The following is an 18,212-nucleotide window of genomic DNA, read 5'->3' as shown; positions in this document are numbered from 1 at the left end:
GTCCTGACTGTGAGAATATTCCCTCCAGACGAGGCAGACAGAGCCCATGTGTGTTCTTGGACGCGTGGTTACTCAGGAGGGTAAACAGCTCTGACTGCAGGGCTCCTCAGGCTGGTTGAGTGACTTGCAGAGGTAACTGTGCACAAGTTAATAGTGGGCCCTTGTTCTGGAGGCTTTACTAGGTTGAAGAAAAGTCTTCCAGTTCTGAATCCAAGGGCAGTGGGGGCAGAGGCGCAGTGGGAGGGAGATGAGCTGGGGCCTGGGGCGTGGAGAGAGAAGGACCGCCAGCACCCGGGGCTGAGACCTGGCCTTTGCCTGACTTTCGGTCCTAAGGATAAACGTTGCGACATGCAGCATTGCCCTCAACATTTCACATATCTTACTGTACTTGGCCGGAGCCAAATAGCATAGCTGTTGTGCATGTGGGTAGTAATTGGTTGGGATTGAATCCACGCTCACCCAGCTCCACAGCTGGTGATTTTCTGTGACTCTAGGTGGTCTCTCTTTCAAGTGCAAAGCACGGGGCAGATAAGGAAGTAATAATATGAAGCTCACAGTGCCATGGGACAGACATGAATTGAACTTCAGTGACTATATGCTGAGCCGCTCTGCTCACCCTCCGCACAGCCCACCACTGCTACCGCCTGACCTGCTCCTTCTTGGTCCTGCTGGCTCTCCCCCAAGCCCCTCACAGACTGACCCCTTCAGAACTCTCTCCCGCCCCCCGTCACTCCAACAGTAATTTGACTTCCTTACTTTACCTCTTATGTAAAGACTTTTTTTTTCCTTTGAGTAAAACTACCAGGATCAGAGACTCTTGTCCTGTGTGTCTGACCTGCAGAAACATTTCGTTTGGTCACCTAGTTTTAAAAATAATTTGAATTTAAATGCCTTTTCCAGGTAGGTCCCATCAATGCCTGTTACTCTGTTCTGCTTTTTTAATTAATTAGCTGTATCTTCCCGGTTCTTGCAAACACTGAATTGAGACCCTTTTATATACAGTGTCATCTGTGGAAAAGAAAAAGTCATTGTCTCACTTCAGACGGTGGTCCCATTTCTCAGGCGAGACCATTACCAGCTTCTCGCTCAGTTGTACTTCGTTTTCAGTGGTTTTTTAATTTTTTATTCTTTTCAGTATTGCATATGTTAGGTTTTGCCCTTTGATTCGATTTGAGAGTCTATATTTTACAAATGAGATTAATCAAATGAAACTAATCTCATTTTATCCTCATTGTTATGGAGGATGTTTTTAGTATTTTGTCATGATTTTTACGTTACATTTACTATTTTTATTGCTTATTTAAATCATGTTTTCCACTAAATCGATCTGTGTTTGTTTTTGTGGTTGTTTTGTTTTACTTGTGTACTACTAGTAAGCTGGACATTTGTATTTTGTTCTAGCAGTTACATTTTTTTTTTTTTTTTTTTTTTTTTGGTACGTGGGCCTCTCACTGTTGTGGCCTCTCCCATTGCAGAGCACAGGCTCTGGACGCGCAGGCTCAGCGGCCATGGCTCACAGGCCCAGCCGCTCCGTGGCAGGTGGGATCTTCCCGGACTGGGGCACGAACCCGTGTCCCCTGCATCGGCAGGCGGACTCTCAACCACTGTGCCACCAGGAAAGCCCTAACAGTTACTTTTATTACTATCCATTTATACTTCCTGTTCTGTCCTTTTATATTTAAGTGACAATTTGGCTTGGTAGAAAATTTATCGGTCACATTCTTTCTTAGAAAACCTGCAGATAGTTTTCCCCAGATGGATGGACCGTTTCTCGGAATTACTCTGGAGCCAGTCTGATACTTTCCTCTGACAGGTGACTTAGTCTTTTTTGTCTGGATGTTTAAAGGTTTCTTCTTTACGTTGCTTTTCAGTCACTTGTGAAATGTTCGGTGTCTGTTTTTCAGTGGCTGCTGTGGACTTTTCAACCTAAAGAATATATTTTAAAAATTTCTTCTAACTTGTTGTGTATTTCTGTATAATTTATAGCTTGATAGTTGTCCTGTTCTTTTGGTTCCCTGTTTTGGGGCTATCTGTTATACATTTGTCATGCATTATATGCATGTCATTTGCACTCATCACTTTTACCTTGACTTCTTTGAATCGTTATTCATTCCCACTCTATTCTGCTTGCTTCTGAATTGTGTCCTAAACCTCACTCCTGTGTCCTAAGCAGTTTTCCGTCCGCTGCCATCCCCATCTGAATTTCTTTGTGTATTACAGACACACTGACTGTAGTTCCAGCAGTCTCTTTGACCTTAGATGGGAGCCTTGTGACAACAATGATAGAGAAGAAATCTAGAAGGACCTGGGCCTCTAAGACATCATGGACCTTCAGTACAAGCCTTGAATTGCCTCCCTCGAGATTTATACGTTAGAGAAAATTAAACTTCAATCTTTTCAATCTACTGTAATTTGAGTTTTCTATTTTATCTAGTAAAACTTGTCTCTTACCTGATATGACATGGATGCATTACAAATTACCTAATTATGGACATTTATCTTATCTGTAATATCTTGCTGCAAAACATTGCTGAGAAAAATAAAAGAAGATCTAGGTAAATGGAGAGATACACTATGTTAACGGCTTAGATTAGAAGCCGATATTGTTAAGACGCTGGTTCTCCTTAATTTGATCTATAGATTCAAGGCAAAATTTCAATTAAATCCCAGCAGGCCTTTTTTGTTAGGTGTTGAAAAGCTAATTGTAAATTTTAAATGGAAATGAAAACGACCTAATATAGTCAAAGTAATATTGAAAAAGGACAAAATCCTAAATGATTTCAAGACATATCGTAAAACTACATTAATCAAAGCTGTGTGTTACTGGCATAAAGATAAAAAAGATAAATTAAATAAAAGCTACAAAAATAGATCCACATATCTATAATCAGTTGACAAAGGTGCAACGGCAATTCAAGGCTAATCTCCTCAACAAATGGTCCTGGGGCAATTGGTAGCCATATAAAAACAAAAACAAAAGTGTAAACACCTACTTCTCACCATTTAAAGCATCAACTTGAAGTAGGCCCCAGGCCCAAATGCAACAGATAAAACCATAAAACTTGTAGAAGAAAACAGAGGAGACAAGCTTAGTGACCTTGAGTTTGGCAAGAATTTAAAGAAATTTAAACCCCAATGCCACAAATTGTAAAAGACAAAAAAATCAATAAGTTTGACTTCCTCAAAGTGAAAATATTTTCTGTTTAAAATACCAATACATTGTTATGAAAATGAAAAAGCAAGTCACAGCCTGGGAGAAAATATATATCCAGCAAAGGACTTGTACATATACAGACCTCTTACTGCTAAATTATATGAAAACAAACAACTCATTTAAAATGGACGGAAGATTTGGACGGACACTTCACAAAATAAGATATATAGATAAAAAATAAAAATGAAAATACACTGTATATAATTATTATGGAAATGCAAATTGAAACTACAATGAGAAACCACCACACACCTGCTATCATGGCTAAAATTTAAAAGACTGACTGTAATAAGTATTGACAAAGATTTGGGAACTCTCACACACTGGTGGTAGCAATGTAAAAGTGTACACCTACTCTGGAAAATGTTTGGTAGTTTCTTTAAAAATTAAAGACATGGGCTTCCCTGGTGGCGCAGTGGTTGAGAGTCTGCCTGCTGATGCAGGGGACACGAGTTCGTGCCCTGGTCCGGGAAGATCCTACATGCCGCAGAGCGGCTAGGCCCGTGAGCCATGGCCGCTGGGCCTGTGCATCCGGAGCCTGTGCTCCGCAACGGGAGAGGCCACAACAGTGAGAGGCCTGCGTACAGCAAAAAAAAAAAAAAAAAAAAAAATTAAAGACATATCTATATGTGGTCCAGCTTTTCCACTCCTAGATATTTGTCCAAGAGAAATGGAAATTTTGTTCCACAGAAATACTGGTGTACAATGCTTACAGAAGCTTTATTTGTACTAACTAGCAACTGAAAACAGCCCCAATGTCCATCAACAGGTGAATGGATAAGCATATTTTGGGTGTATCCACACAATGGAATACTACTCAGTAATAGCAAAGAATAAACTATCTATACATGAAATAACACCGAGGAATCTAAGTATAATTATGTTGCATAAAAGCAGACAGACAACAAAAAGGACAAAGTATATTTTTCCATTTATATAAAATTATATAAAATACAGTTACAGAGAACACATCTGTGGTTGCTGCAGGGTGGAAGTTGGGAGGGAGAGATAGCTCACAAAGAGGAAATGTTTGGGTGTAATGGACATGCTCATGACCTTGATCGTGGTGATGACCTCACAGGAGCACACACACGTCACAACTCATCAAACTGCACAAATTGAACACGTACAGCTTATTATATGTTACTTATATACCAGTAAAGCTGTCCAAATTTGAAACAAAAAGAGCTTTCAGATGTGCAGTGGAAGGGTTTGGGAGTGCACAGAGCAGAGGAGAGGGTCTGGGTGAGGACGATCTGGGTGACAGAGTGACTTGGTGTGACAATCTCTTGGAGGAGTCAGCTCAAGCTGGACGGTCCTGGGGATACTGGCCACACCTTTGTCCTGCAGAGGCTGGTGTGGCCCCCCCAGGATGCAGGAGGGCAAAGCCTCCGCAGGGCACTGCTCTCAGGCAGGAAGGGGGCTCTGGGACCTGGGGTGGTGTGGGTGCAGGCAGGCGGCTTGGCGTACCTGGGGCAGGGGTCAAGGAGGTGATCATGTGATGGTCACTTTACATACCACATACATACTCACATACATATATACATGCTCATTTAGGCATACACACATATCCATGCACATAGGTACATATTCATATAGGCTCACATGCACACATATATTCATATAATGTACATATACTTATCTTATACATATACATAATGTACATGTTAATACACACATACATATTCATAAACATATATACATATCCACACACACATATATTTTAATTTTTATTTTGTTTTACTTTTTCCCAACCAAAAGCTTTATTTCGGCAAGGGTGAAATTAAAAGGAAAATAGCGATAAAGGTGCTTTAACTGTGAATAGTGTATACAAGTGCACAAAGAATAACACAAAGAATAAAATGTTTCTTGCTATTTTAAAAGTTCATCTGTCAGGAAAACCCAGTTAGGAAAAACTTAATCATTGCATTTTTAATCTTTATTACAATTAATGAAGTGGTTCTCTCCTCATTCTGCCATTCTGAGCAAGATACATTTCGGAGATAGGAGGGAATTTGCACAGTAAAATTCATAATTAATACTACGTAATTAATGATGAACACATGCAGCCCTGATCGCTCCCTTGCCCGAGTCTAGAAGGGGGAGGGACTTCCTCGCCAGCAGTCCTGTGAGCCTGGCCCCGTGCCCTTGATCCTTGACCCTGTACGGCCGGCCTGGCTCGGCGGAGCTGATGAGACTTACTGCCCACAAAGGACCCTCCTTAGCCGGCTGCGGGCTGAGCCTTCCCCATGCTCCCGGCACTCCCGTTGTCCCCACGCCTCCAGACGGCCCGTCCCCTCCACTGCAGACCTGGCATCTGTCACGTACACCGTCCTCCGAGCCGTGACTCAGCTTCTGTACGTGCCCCACGGTGCCCCTTGGAATTCGGGGGTGACACCTTGCCAGGGTATCCCACGCGCTCTCACTGCGGCGCTGCTCAGATGGACGGGACAAGAAGCTTATGTGTCTGAGAAGCAGGTTGGCTTCATGGAGACGTGCACAAACAAACTGTTATGTGTTGTTTCTAAGTTGTTTGCCCTCCTCCAGGCCTACGAGACCTTGGGGCGATGGGAGGGGAAGTCGGCTGTTTCGGGAACTTGCTGATTTTCACACAGCTGTCATACTCTGGGAACACTTTTTACCTGGGGGAGGGGGCAGAAAGTTGATCCCAGTAACTGGAAAAATGACGCATCACTCTCGCAGGCTTCCCAGGTGCAGCCTCACAGCAGCAGGGACAGAGCTGTGCTCGGTGGGTGACACTCCCAAGTCTCCCACCTGCTGCAGGAATCCTGGCTCCCCTGCTCCCATATTCCCTCACTCCAAGGAAGCACTGTGGAGGGAAGTCTCAGCCCAGCGTGCCCCCGGCCCCGGCCCCGGGCAGTCATCACCTGTCACTGCTCTGGCCCCGGGACTGAGTACTGTCACCACCGCCGTCACCGCGCCCTGTCCTCCATAAAGTGATGCTGGTGGAAACGCAGCCGCCCGAGAACTCTGTGGGGTGTCAGAAGGGATGTTGCCTCCCCTGCTGCCCCAAGGCACTTGCACTCCAGCCCCAAGAGGGAGATTTCCCTGGAAGAGTGAACAAGATTCGATGCAGCTGAGGCGCCAGGGGCAGGGTGACGGCGGGCGGGGGGGTGGGGGTAAGCGTGTTGCTCAGCTAGGTCAGTTTGCCCCACATGCAGCAAAGCCAACGCTGAGATGCAGAGGTTTGCTGCAGAAAAAGGGTTGAAACTCGAGGCAACCATACGAGGAGATGGGAGAACAAATCTCAAATCACTTTCCCCCAAGCTCCCCGGGCCTCAGACCACCCTTTTTCTTTTTCCCATAAGTATCCGGAGCCCTTTGCCTTCTGGAGGAATGCTTGAGATTTGCCCAGATGCAACCGCACTACAGACTTCTTCATGGGTCGCGTGCTCAGAAAATGGCAGCGTTAGCCAGCTCTGAGGGTGGATTTTCTGGCTCTCTGACATCAAATGGTCACCTGTCAGACACTCGCATGTGCCCAGTTGGAGGGTCGATGGGTCCCAACCAGTCTTAACCAGCTTGAACTGGAACTGGACACAGCTAACTCCAAGTTCCAGAAAAATAACTCAAGCAAACATCTTAATGTTTAGACTACATGCCTCTTGGAGGACATGCAAGTTTTTGTGAAAACACAGAGCTCAATCAGTGAAGGCAGGTTCATTATTTATTAAACCAATTACAGTTTAATGGATCTAACTGATGACTACCCTGACTTTCAAGAGTGACACCCAGGTCAGTTACGAGGGAGACGGGAAATGATGGCAGGATTAGGGGAGGTAGTGAACACTGGGGGAGAGCACATCAGGTGGGAAACAGACGAGTGTAGACATGTCGTTTGATGCAGCTGTGAGGTTTACACATGCATTTGTCAAATACCATTTTAGGAAGTCTGAGCTGGGTATATAAATCTGGGAGTTGCTGTGCACGGGTGGATCATGAAGTCAAAGAATGGATGAGTTTCTTAGCAGACTTTGAGGTGAGGCACAGAAGAGGGTTCTGCATGGAAATTGGAGGGACTTTTTTTTTTGACCAAATCGTGCGGCTTGCAGGATCTTACTTCCCTGACCAGGGATTGAACCCTGGCCACGGCAGTGAGAGAACGCCGTGGAGTCCTAACCACTGAACCGCCAGGGAATTCCCCAAGGAGGGACTGTCATTTACAGATCAGAAAGGGCAAGGCGCTGGCAAAGACCACAGGATGGTGACATGGAAGGACTAAAACAGCACTGATGGACTGACAGATGAGGGAAGAGAACTTCAACGGGGACTTAAGCCCCGCCCGGTATGATGAGGACTACAATGTGGAAGCAAATCCTAAGAATCAGGTTTAAAAGAAGAATTGCTAGAAAAACAGCTCAATTTTCCTCCTGTTTATTCTTATCCGTCTGCAAATCTGCCGTGGCTATTCACCTTGCTCTCTGCAGTGTTTTATTGGATGCTCGATAGCAGTACCCAGAATCAGGATGCCATACGAACCTTGTGTGTCTGGTCCAGGGTCCATCCCGCCCCGGAGGCCAAGAAGCAGTTAGTAAAAGCCAAGAGGAAGCTGAGATGACTCCTCGTAGCTGTCCCTCAGGGTTGAAAAAAATACGAAGGCAGTCTGGCGGTTTGAGGGATTTGGGTTCACTACTGTTTCTTTCCTCTCGTTTTGGCTCAATCCACATCTACTCCTGCCGATAAGAAAGGGTAAAAGCTGGGAAGATTTTGCTTGTGTCGCACAAAGATTAAAGCAAGAAGCAAATAATGGTCTCCATAGGAATCTAGAGACGTAGGAAACGTCTGGGGGAAAAATGGTGCATGGTTGCTAGGGACTGGCTACTGTTCTCTGTCGAAGCTGTGAGTTATCAATTCCGACAAAAATAGCTCACAGGAGCCTGCTGAGTCTGGGCAGAGAATCTCACTGCACCCTCCTGGATGGGCAGATGGCATCTCTCTGTGAACCAAGACAGCTCTAGGCACGGAAATCATGGTTTTTGAAGGATTTTCCCTCCTTCTCCATCTGATTCCCCTTTCTTGCATCGCAGGGACACAGGGCATCCCACAGAAACACTCTTTTCCTTGGAGGCAACCTGCAGTGGAGAAAAAAGTACCACCGCAAAGCAAAGGTATTTGCTGACCCTGTCAAGTTTTTCAAACCAGAAGCTTGAATCCTGGATCCTGTGGGAAGTTCCCAGGACATTCGTGGACTCATGACGTTGATTGCAACCATTTTTGTATTGTCTTTTTTCTGTGCACTTTCTTTTTCTTTTTAAAATTTTTATCGGAGTATAATTGCTTTACAATGTTGTGTTAGTTTCTACTGTACAGCAAAGTGAATCAGCTATACGTATACATATATCCCCTCTTTTTTGGATTTTCTTCCCATTTAAGTCACCACAGAACATTGAGTTCCCTGTGCTATACAGCAGGTTCTCATTTGTTGTCTATTTTATACATAGTATCAATAGTGTATATATGTCAATCCCCATTTCCCAATTCATCCCACCCCACCCCTTTCCCCCTTGGTATCCATATGTTTGTTCTCTGCATCTGTCTCTGTTCCTGCTTTGTAAGTAAGGTCATCTATACCAATTTTTGTGCACTTTCCTTTTAATAATTTGTTATAAAAACATATACAAAAATTTCAAAGAATAATGCAATTAGCACCTAATATCTATCATGCAAAATAAAGTCACCTCTCTAAACACCTTTCTGATCGTATTCTCCACAATCCTGACTGCAGGGAACTGTTCTGAATTGTGTTCATTTCCAAACAAACACCTATTTTTTGGTTATTATGAATAATGCTACTATAAACATTTATATATGTTTTGTGTAGACATATGTTTTCATTTCTCTTGAGTATATTCCTAGGAGTAGGATTGCTGGGCCATACAGTCACACTATATTTAATGTTTATTTAATTGAAATATAGTTGATATTATGTTATAAGTGTACTACATATTGCTTTGACATTTGCATACATTAAGAAATGATTACCAAGTCTAGTAACCATCTGTCCCCAACCAAGTTATTACAATATTATTAACCATCTTCCTTATGCTGTATATTACATTCCCACGGCTTATTTATTTTAGTTTGTTATTATTTTAATTTTTATTTATTTTGGCTGTGTTGGGTCTTCGTTGCTGCGTGTGGATTTTCTCTAGTTGCGGTTATTGGGGGCTGCTCTTTGTTGCGGTGTGTGGGCCTTTCATTGCAGTGGCTTCTCTTGTTGCGGAGCACGGGCTCTAGGCACGCAGGCTCAGTAGTTGTGGCGCACGGACTTAGTTGCTCCATGGCACGTGGGATGTTCCCGGACCAGGGCTCGAACCCGTGTCCCCTACATTGGCAGGTTGATAATTAACCACTGCGCCACCAGGGAAGCCCTGGCTTATTTATTTTAAAGCTGGAGGTTTGAACATCTTAATCTCCTTTACCTATTTTGCCCAACACCACCCCCGCTCCCAGCACCCACTGTTTGTCTTCTATTTCTAGTCATCTGTTTTCATTTCGTTTGCTTGCTTTGGTTTTTGACTTCCACATATAAGCGAGGTCGTGTGGTATTTTCTAGAACATATGGCAGTTTGTTATTTGTTGTCTTTCTGTTGATAATCATTCTGACAGGTGTGACGTGGTATCTCATTGTGGTTTTGATTTGCGTTCCCCTGATGAGTATTGACGTTGAGTATCTTTTCATGTGTCTGTTGGCCATCTGTATGTCTTTTTTGGAACAATGTCTATTTAGGTCCTCCACCCATTTTTACTTTTTTTTTTTGATGTGCAGTAGTAAGAATTCTTTGTATATTTTAGAAATTAACCCTTATTAGATATATCATTTGCAAATATCTTCTCCCATTCAGTAGGCTGTCTTTTTGTTTTGTTGCTACTTTCCTTCACTGTGTAAAAGATTTTTAGTTTGATGTAGTCCCATTTGTTTATTTTTGCTTTTGTTTCTCTTGCCTGAGGAGGCAAACGCAAAATATATTGCTAAGACTAATGTGATAGAGTATACTGCTTATGTTTTCCTTTAGAAGTTTTATGGTTTCATGTAAGTCTTTAATGGTCTTACATTTAAGTCTTTAATCCATTTTGACTTTATTTTAGTATATGGTGTGAGAAAGTAGTCCAGTTTGATTCTTTTGCATGTAGCTGTCCAGTTTCCCAGCACTGTATTGAAGAAGCTGTCATTTCTCCATTGTATATTCTTATCTCCTTTGTCATAAATTAATTGACCATATAAGTGTGGGTTTATTTCTGGGCTCCATATTCTTTTCCATGGATCTGTGTGTGTGTTTTTGTGCCGGTACCATACTGTTTTGATTATTGTACTTTTGTAGTATAGTCTGAGGTCAGGGAGTGTGATTCCTCCAACTCTGTTTGTCTCTCTCAAGATTGTTTTGGCTATTCAGGGTATTCTGTGTTTCCATACAAATTTAAAAATTATATGTTTTAGTTCTGAGAAAAATGTCATTGGTGTTTTGATAGTAATTGCATTGAATCTGTGGATTGCCCTGGGTAGTATGGTAATTTGAGCAATATTAATTCTTTCAACTCATGAGCATGGTATATCTTCCCATTTGTTTGTATCATCTTGAATTTCATTCATCCATCAGTGTCTTATAGTTTTCTGAGTACAAGTTTTTTACTTCCTTGGTTAGATTTATTCTTAGGTATTTTATTGTTTTTGATGAAGCTGTAAGTGGGAATCTTTTCTTTTCTTTTCTTTTCTTTTTTTCTCTTTGGCTGTGCTGTGTGGCTTGTGGGATCTTTAGTTCCCTGACCAGGGATTGAACCCAGGCCCTCAGCATTGAAAATGCAGAGTCCCAACCACTGGACCACCAGGGAATTCCAAGTGGGATTGTTTTCTTAATTTCTCTTTCTTATAGTTCATTGTGAGTGCATAGAAACGCAACAGATTTCTGTGTATTAATTTTGTATATTGTAACTTTGCTGATTCATTTATTAGTTCTAATAGTTTTCTGGTGACATCTTTAGGATTTCTCTATATAGAATCATGTCATCTGCAAACCGTGACAGTTTTACTTCTTCCTTTCCAATTTAGATTTCTTTTATTTCTTTTTCTTCTCTGATTGCTGTGGTTAGGGCTTCCAATACTATGTTGAATAAAAGTGGTAAGAGTGGACATCTTTGTCTTATTCCTGATCTTAGAGGAAATGCTTTCAGCTTTTTACCATTGAGTATGTTGTTAGCTGTGTGTCTGTTATATATGGCTTTTACTGATGTATGCTCCCTATATACCTACATTCTTGAGAGTTTTTTATCATAAATAAATGTTGAGTTTTGTCAAAATCTTTTTCTGCATCTACTGGGATGATCATATAATTTTTATTCTTCAATTTGTTACTGTGTTGTATCATGTTGATGGATTTGTGGATATTGAATCATCCTTGGGATAAATCCCATTTGATCACGGTGTATGATCCTTTTAATGTATAGTTGGATTCAGCTTGCTAATATTTTGTTGTGGAATTTTGTACCTATGCTCATCAGTGATGTTGGCCTGTAATATTTTTTGTACTGTTTTTTTCTGGTTTTGGTATCAGGATGATGCTGCTCTGAAAGAATGAGTTTGGAAATGTTCCTTTGCTACTTTTTGGAATAGTTCATGAAGGATATACTAACTCTTATTTAAATATTTGGTATAATTCACGTTTGAAGCCATCTGCTCCTGGATTTTTGTTTGTTAGTAATTTTTAAAATTACTGATTCAATTTTGTTACTGGTAATTTGTCTGTTCATATTTTCTATTCTTCCTGATTCAGTCTTGTGAGATTGTATATTTCTAAGAATTTATCCATTTCTTCTAGGTTGTCCATTTAATTGACATATAATTTTTCATGGTAATCTTTTATGATCTTTTGGATTTCAGTTGTATTGGCTGTAACTTCTCTTTCATTTCTGATTTTATTTATTTGAGACCTCTTTTTTTCTTGATGAGTCTGGCTAAAGGTTTATCAATTTTGTTTATCTTTTTAAAAAAGAATTCTTAGCTTTATTGATCTTTTCTACTGTTTTTCTACTCTTTATTTCATTTATTTCTGCTCTGATACTTTTTATTTTAGGCTTAGTTTGTTCTTCTTTTTCTAGTTTTTTTTTAGGTGTAAGGTTACATTGTTTATTTAAGATTGTTCTTGTTTCCTGTGGCAGACTTGTATTGCTGAACTTCCCTTTTAGAACTGCTTTTGCTGTGTCCCATAGATTTTGGATCATTGTGTTTCCATTTTCATTTGTCCCCAAGTATTTTTTGATTTCCTCTTAGATTTCTTCAGTGACCCATTTGTTGTTTAGTAGCGTATTCTTTAGCTTCCATGTGTTTGTGGGTTTTTTTCTTGTAGTTAACTTCTATTCTCATACTACTGTGGTCAGAAAAATGCTTGATATTATTTCAATTTTCTTAAATGTACTGAGGCTTGTTTTGTGGCCTAGCATGTGATCTATCCTGGAGAATGTTCCATGTACACTTGAAAAGAATGTGTATTCTGCTGCTTTTGGATGGAATGTTCCATATGTTTCTATTAACTCCATCTGGTCTAATGTGTCTACTGTTTCTTTATGGATTTCCTGTCTGGATGATTTGTCCATTGATGTAAGTGAGGTGTTAAAGCCCCCTACTATTATTGTGTTACTGTCAATTTCTCTCTAATGTCTGTTAATATTTGCTTTATGTATTTAGGTGCTCTTATGTTGAGTGCATATGTTTACAATTGTTATATCTTCTTCTTGGATTGATCTCTTGATCATTATGTAATGTCTTTCTTGTCTCTTGTAACAGTTTTTATTTTAAAGCCAATTTTGTTTGATATAAGTATTGCTACACCAGCTTTCTTCTGATTTCCATTTGCATGGAATACCTTTTTCCATCCCCTCACTTTCAGTCTGTATGTGTTTTTAGATCCGAATTGAATCTCTTTTAGGCAGCATACAGATGGATTTTTTTTTTAAATCCATTCAGCCACTCTATATCTTTTTATTCTTTTTTAACATATTTATTGGAGTATAATTGCTTTACAATGTTGTATGAGTTTCTGCTGTATAACAAAGTGAATCAGCTATACGTATACATATATCTCCATATCCCCTCCCTCTTGCATCTCCCTCCCACCCTCCTATCCCACCCTCCCTATCCCACCCCTCTAAGTGGTCACAAAGCACTGAGTTGATCTCCCTGTGCTATGCAGCTGCTTCCCATTAGCTATCTATTTTACATTTTGTAGTGTATATATGTCCGCGCTACTCTCTCACTTCGTCCCAGCTTACCCTTCCCCCTCCCCATGTCCTCAAGTCCATTCTCTATGTCTGCATCTTTATTCCTGTTCTGACCCTAGGTTCTTGAGAACCTTTTTTTTTTTTTATATTCCATATATATGTGTTAGCATATGGTATTTGTTTTTCTCTTTCTGACTTACTTCACTTTGTATGGCAGACTCTAGGTCCATTCACCTCACTACAAATAACTCAATTTCAGTTCTTTTTATGGCTGAGTAATATTCCATTGTATATATGTACCACATCTTCTTTATCCATTCATCTGTCAATGGACACTTAGGTTGCTTCCATGTCCTGGCTATTGTAAATAGAGCTACAGTGAACATTTTGGTACATGACTCTTTTTGAATTATGGTTTTCTCAGGGTATATGTCCAGTAGTGGAATTGCTGGGTCATATGGTAGTTCTGTTTTTAGTTTTTTAACTCCATACTGTTCTCCATAGTGGCTGTATCAACTTACATTCCCACCAATGGTGCAAGAGGGCTCCCTTTTCTCCACACCCTCTCCGGCATTTATGGTTTGTAGGTTTTTTGTTGATGGCCATTCTGACTGGTGTGAGGTGATACCTCATTGTAGTTTTGATTCACATTTCTCTAATGATTAGTGATGTTGAGCATCCGTTCATGTTTTTGTTGGCAATCTGTACATCTTCTTTGGAGAAATGTCTATTTAGGTCTTCTGCCCATCTTTGGATTGGGTTGTTTGTTTTTTTGATATTGAACTGCATGAACATTTCTTGTAAAGGCAGTTTAGTGGTGCTGAACTCTTTTAGCTTTTGCTTGTCTGTAACTCGTTATCTCTCCTTCAAATTTGAATGATAGCTTTGCAGGATGGAGGTATAGAGGGTGCAATAGGTCTTCAAGTCTGTGGGACAATATAACTCTAGGTCAAATGTAAAAAGTTAGGTATGTATATTTTAATCCATAGAACAACCACTATAAACACAAGGAATATAGCTGAAAAGACCATAGATAAATTAAAATAAAATAGAAAAAAATCAGATTTTCCCAAAGAAAGGAGAATCAGAGGAACAAAACAAGAAAATAATAATAAAATGGAAGACAAAGACCCCACTATTTCAATGCTTACATTAAATGTTGATGGTCTAAACATGGTAATTAAAAGCCAGAGATTGTCAGAGCAAACTATATGCTGGTGACAAAAGACATACTTTAAATATAAAGACAAAGATAGCTTGAAAGAAATGGAACAAAAAACATACACCATGAGCAAGAATAAGTACGATATAAGAAAGCTTGAGTGTTTGTTGTAATAGCAGAGTATTACCAGAGACATTTTATTATCATCATAATAAAAAGTAACCATTCGTCAGGAAGACTTAGCAATTAAATATGTATATATGCTTAACAACAGAGAGTCAGACACATAAAGCCAAAATGGACAGAATTGGGACATATAGACAATTCTGCAATTATGGCTAAGAGTTATTATGCCTCTTTCTGCAACTGGTAGAACAGACTGACAAAAAATTAGTAAAGACACAGATGATTGAACAATACTATCTACCACCTTTATCTAATTGATATCTATAGAATACTGTATTGAATAAGTGCAGAATACAAATTCTTTACCAGTGCACATAATACATTCACTAAGATAGGCAATATGTTGGCACATAAAGCAAGTCTCAATAAATTGAAAAAGATCAAAATCTTGCAAAATGTATTTCTGAACACAATGGAATTCAGTTATAAATCACTAACAATAAAATATCTAGAAAACCACCCCCCCAAATATCTAAACAATACAGTTCTAAATAATTCATGGGCCAAAGACAAAATCAAGGGGAAATTAGAAACCATTTTGAACAGCATGACAACAAAAGAAAGAAGCTTATATCTGTGAATGCTTAAATGAGGAGTCTGAGCTTGGGGAGTCTGAGGTCAATGGGTGAGATATGGAATTAGCGGGCATTAGCATGCAGTTGTAATGGGCCAACACACACTTCCCAAGGAGAAAGGCAGAGGCCACACATGGACCTTAGCGAACACTGATTCTAAGGGATGTGCACAGACACAGACAGAAAGGGAGGTAAGAGAGAAGCAGGTGAGCATAGGAGATCTGATTAGCTTCTGACCTAGTTCCGCCAGCCCATGGGCCAGCACAACAAGAATTATCCTCATCTGGAAAACAGCTGTGAAAATGCAGTTCCGCTGTGTCTTCCGCTGCAATAGCCTAAAAGGCCACACGATGGCGGAACAACATCGGCAGTGCTTCCCAGGGCCCAGTGTCATAAAATGCTTGTGTGTTAGCGCACCCTCTTCTGTTGTGTGACCACACACTCATCCACTTACTACGTCGCTTATTGTTCTGACAAATATTTATGGAGTTGTTGCTATGTGTTAGGTACAAGCACTACTACTGAGGGCAAGACAGTTTACTCCCCACATGTGGGATTGGGGTGCAGACAAAAAACCGTAAGTCAAACAGGATAATTTCAGAGAGCAGTAGATGTCTGAGAATAATAGAAATCCACCTTCTGGACAGCAAGTAGTGCTGGTGGAGAAGCAGAGCTGTAGGCGAGACTTGGCTATCACTGTATGGTCAGGACCTGCCGTTCACACACTGACGCACAAATGTCCGGGGCAAGCAACACACACACATCTGACCATCGAGGCTCATACTCACCTTTATTGCTCTTGTCACCCTTCAACACTGAAATAAACAGCTTTTATTTTGCCTAGCTGTGGTTTGACTTTCCTTCTGATGTACGAATCCAGTTTACCTGTCTGTCTATCTATCTATCTATCTACCTACCTATCATCTATCCATCTGTCTGTTCCCGTCTGCCCATCCATCCATCCCTCCATCCATCCATTTAGGGCCCCATTCCACTATCGACCCCCCCACCACCACACACACTTTAGATGCCACTTACATCTTCTTGGGGAGCGTCCCTCTATGTGCTGCACAGATCCTCTCAGGCAAGCAAAATTCAGAGTTTAAATCTACATAAATTGGGACAGGCTCAGTGACAGGAGAGTGGAGAATAAGAAATCATATCTTGGGTTGCAGTTGAAGAAACTTGGACTGTTATCTAGAGAAAAGAAATCTCAGAGTTTCGGGGCAAAGTCAGGGCAAGGTGAGAGCCTTCCATACCTGGAGTGATTGTGTGAAGGGCAGGGATGGGGTTTGCCCTTGGTGACCTCAAGTGCAGAAGTGAAAACGGCTGTCAGAAGCCGGTTTTGATGGGATACGTGATAGAGCTCTCCACAGTGTTCGGTAGGCAGGGTGCACTGCCCTGCATGTGGGCATTTAGAGAGGGATATGGGGGGTGGGAGAGGTCAAACAGTGGATGGCAGTTCAACCAGGTAACTTTTGAGATGTCTTATCATCCTGAAATTATCTGATTTTTAAGAGAAAATGATGGCTTCCTGGGTGGCGCAGTGGTTGAGAGTCCGCCTGCCGATGCAGGGGACACGGGTTTGTGCCCTGGTCCAGGAAGATCCCACATGCCGCAGAGCTGCTGGGCCCGTGAGCCATGGCCGCTGAGCCTGCGCGTCCGGAGCCTGTGCTCTGCAACGGGAGAGGCCACAACAGTGAGAGGCCCACGTACCGGGAAAAAAAAAAAAAAAGAGAGAGAGAAAATGAACAAGTCAGGAGTAACTAGAAAGAGGAGTCAGGAAAAGCAGTCAGACAAGATGACAAAGTTGGAGGAAAGCAAGAAGGTACGAGACGGGGTCAGGAAGCCAAGGGGAGGGGCTTACACATATGTACTAGTAGCCAGATTGCAAGGGGCCAAAGAGAGGGGCCGACGCAGGGGCTAAAGAGCAGACAACATCTTATAAACGTGTGCCCGGCGGGGACACGTTAGGCCTGGAGCTGGAGGGAAGGCAGGAAGGAGAAAGGGGTTTTTGTCTCTTTGTCTGTTTGTTTAAGGATTTTGTGAGCAGAGGGGATTTACCGGCAGAGAAGATGGACAGGGAACCGCTGAAGACAAGTGATCATGGAAATACTCAGTTTATCAAGGAAGAGACCTGTTGGTGTTAGCGGGTATTCTTGGCAAAGGTCAGTGCTGTCTGTGAGGTCACCACGGTAAGACAGTGTGAGAAAGGCGGCCAGGAAGCACGTCAAGAGGAAGGACTAGGGATTGAAAACAGAACCGAACCTGGATTTGAACCCTAGCTCAACCTCTTCAAATTGTTGGGATCTTGGGCGAGTCATGTAACTAGAGCAATCTTGGGTTCCCATCAAGTAATATTCAAATGATTGCTATGATTTATTGAATGTTTATTGAGACCCAGCCCTATGCCAAGTGAGCGCTCCCCATGTGTCAGCTCACGGAATTCTTAACACTGCGCGTCTGGTAAAATGATTTCCCGAGGTCGCAAAGCTGACCCCAAGCACTATGGGATATGGGGCCTCCCTAGCTGTCTGCCTCACAGTTGTTCTAAGGGTTAAAAAAATCTTTAATATTCAGAGTAGTTGTGATTATTGTGCTGGGATAAATATGTTTCATTTTATATTACTTATTGTTTCTTATATTACTATATAGCCCAGTGTTTTTTGTTTTTTTGCGGTACGCGGGCCTCTCACTGCTGTGGCCTCTCCCGTTGCGGAGCACAGGCTCCGGACGCGCAGGCTCAGCGGCCATGGCTCACGGGCCCAGCCGCTCCGCGGTGTGTGGGATCCTCCCGGACCGGGGCACGAACCCGTGTCCCCTGCATCGGCAGGCGGACCCC

Source organism: Grampus griseus, assembly GCF_964374135.1.
Source record: "Grampus griseus genome assembly, chromosome: 13".
Lineage (NCBI taxonomy): Eukaryota > Metazoa > Chordata > Mammalia > Artiodactyla > Delphinidae > Grampus > Grampus griseus.
This window is presented reverse-complemented; position numbering follows the sequence as displayed.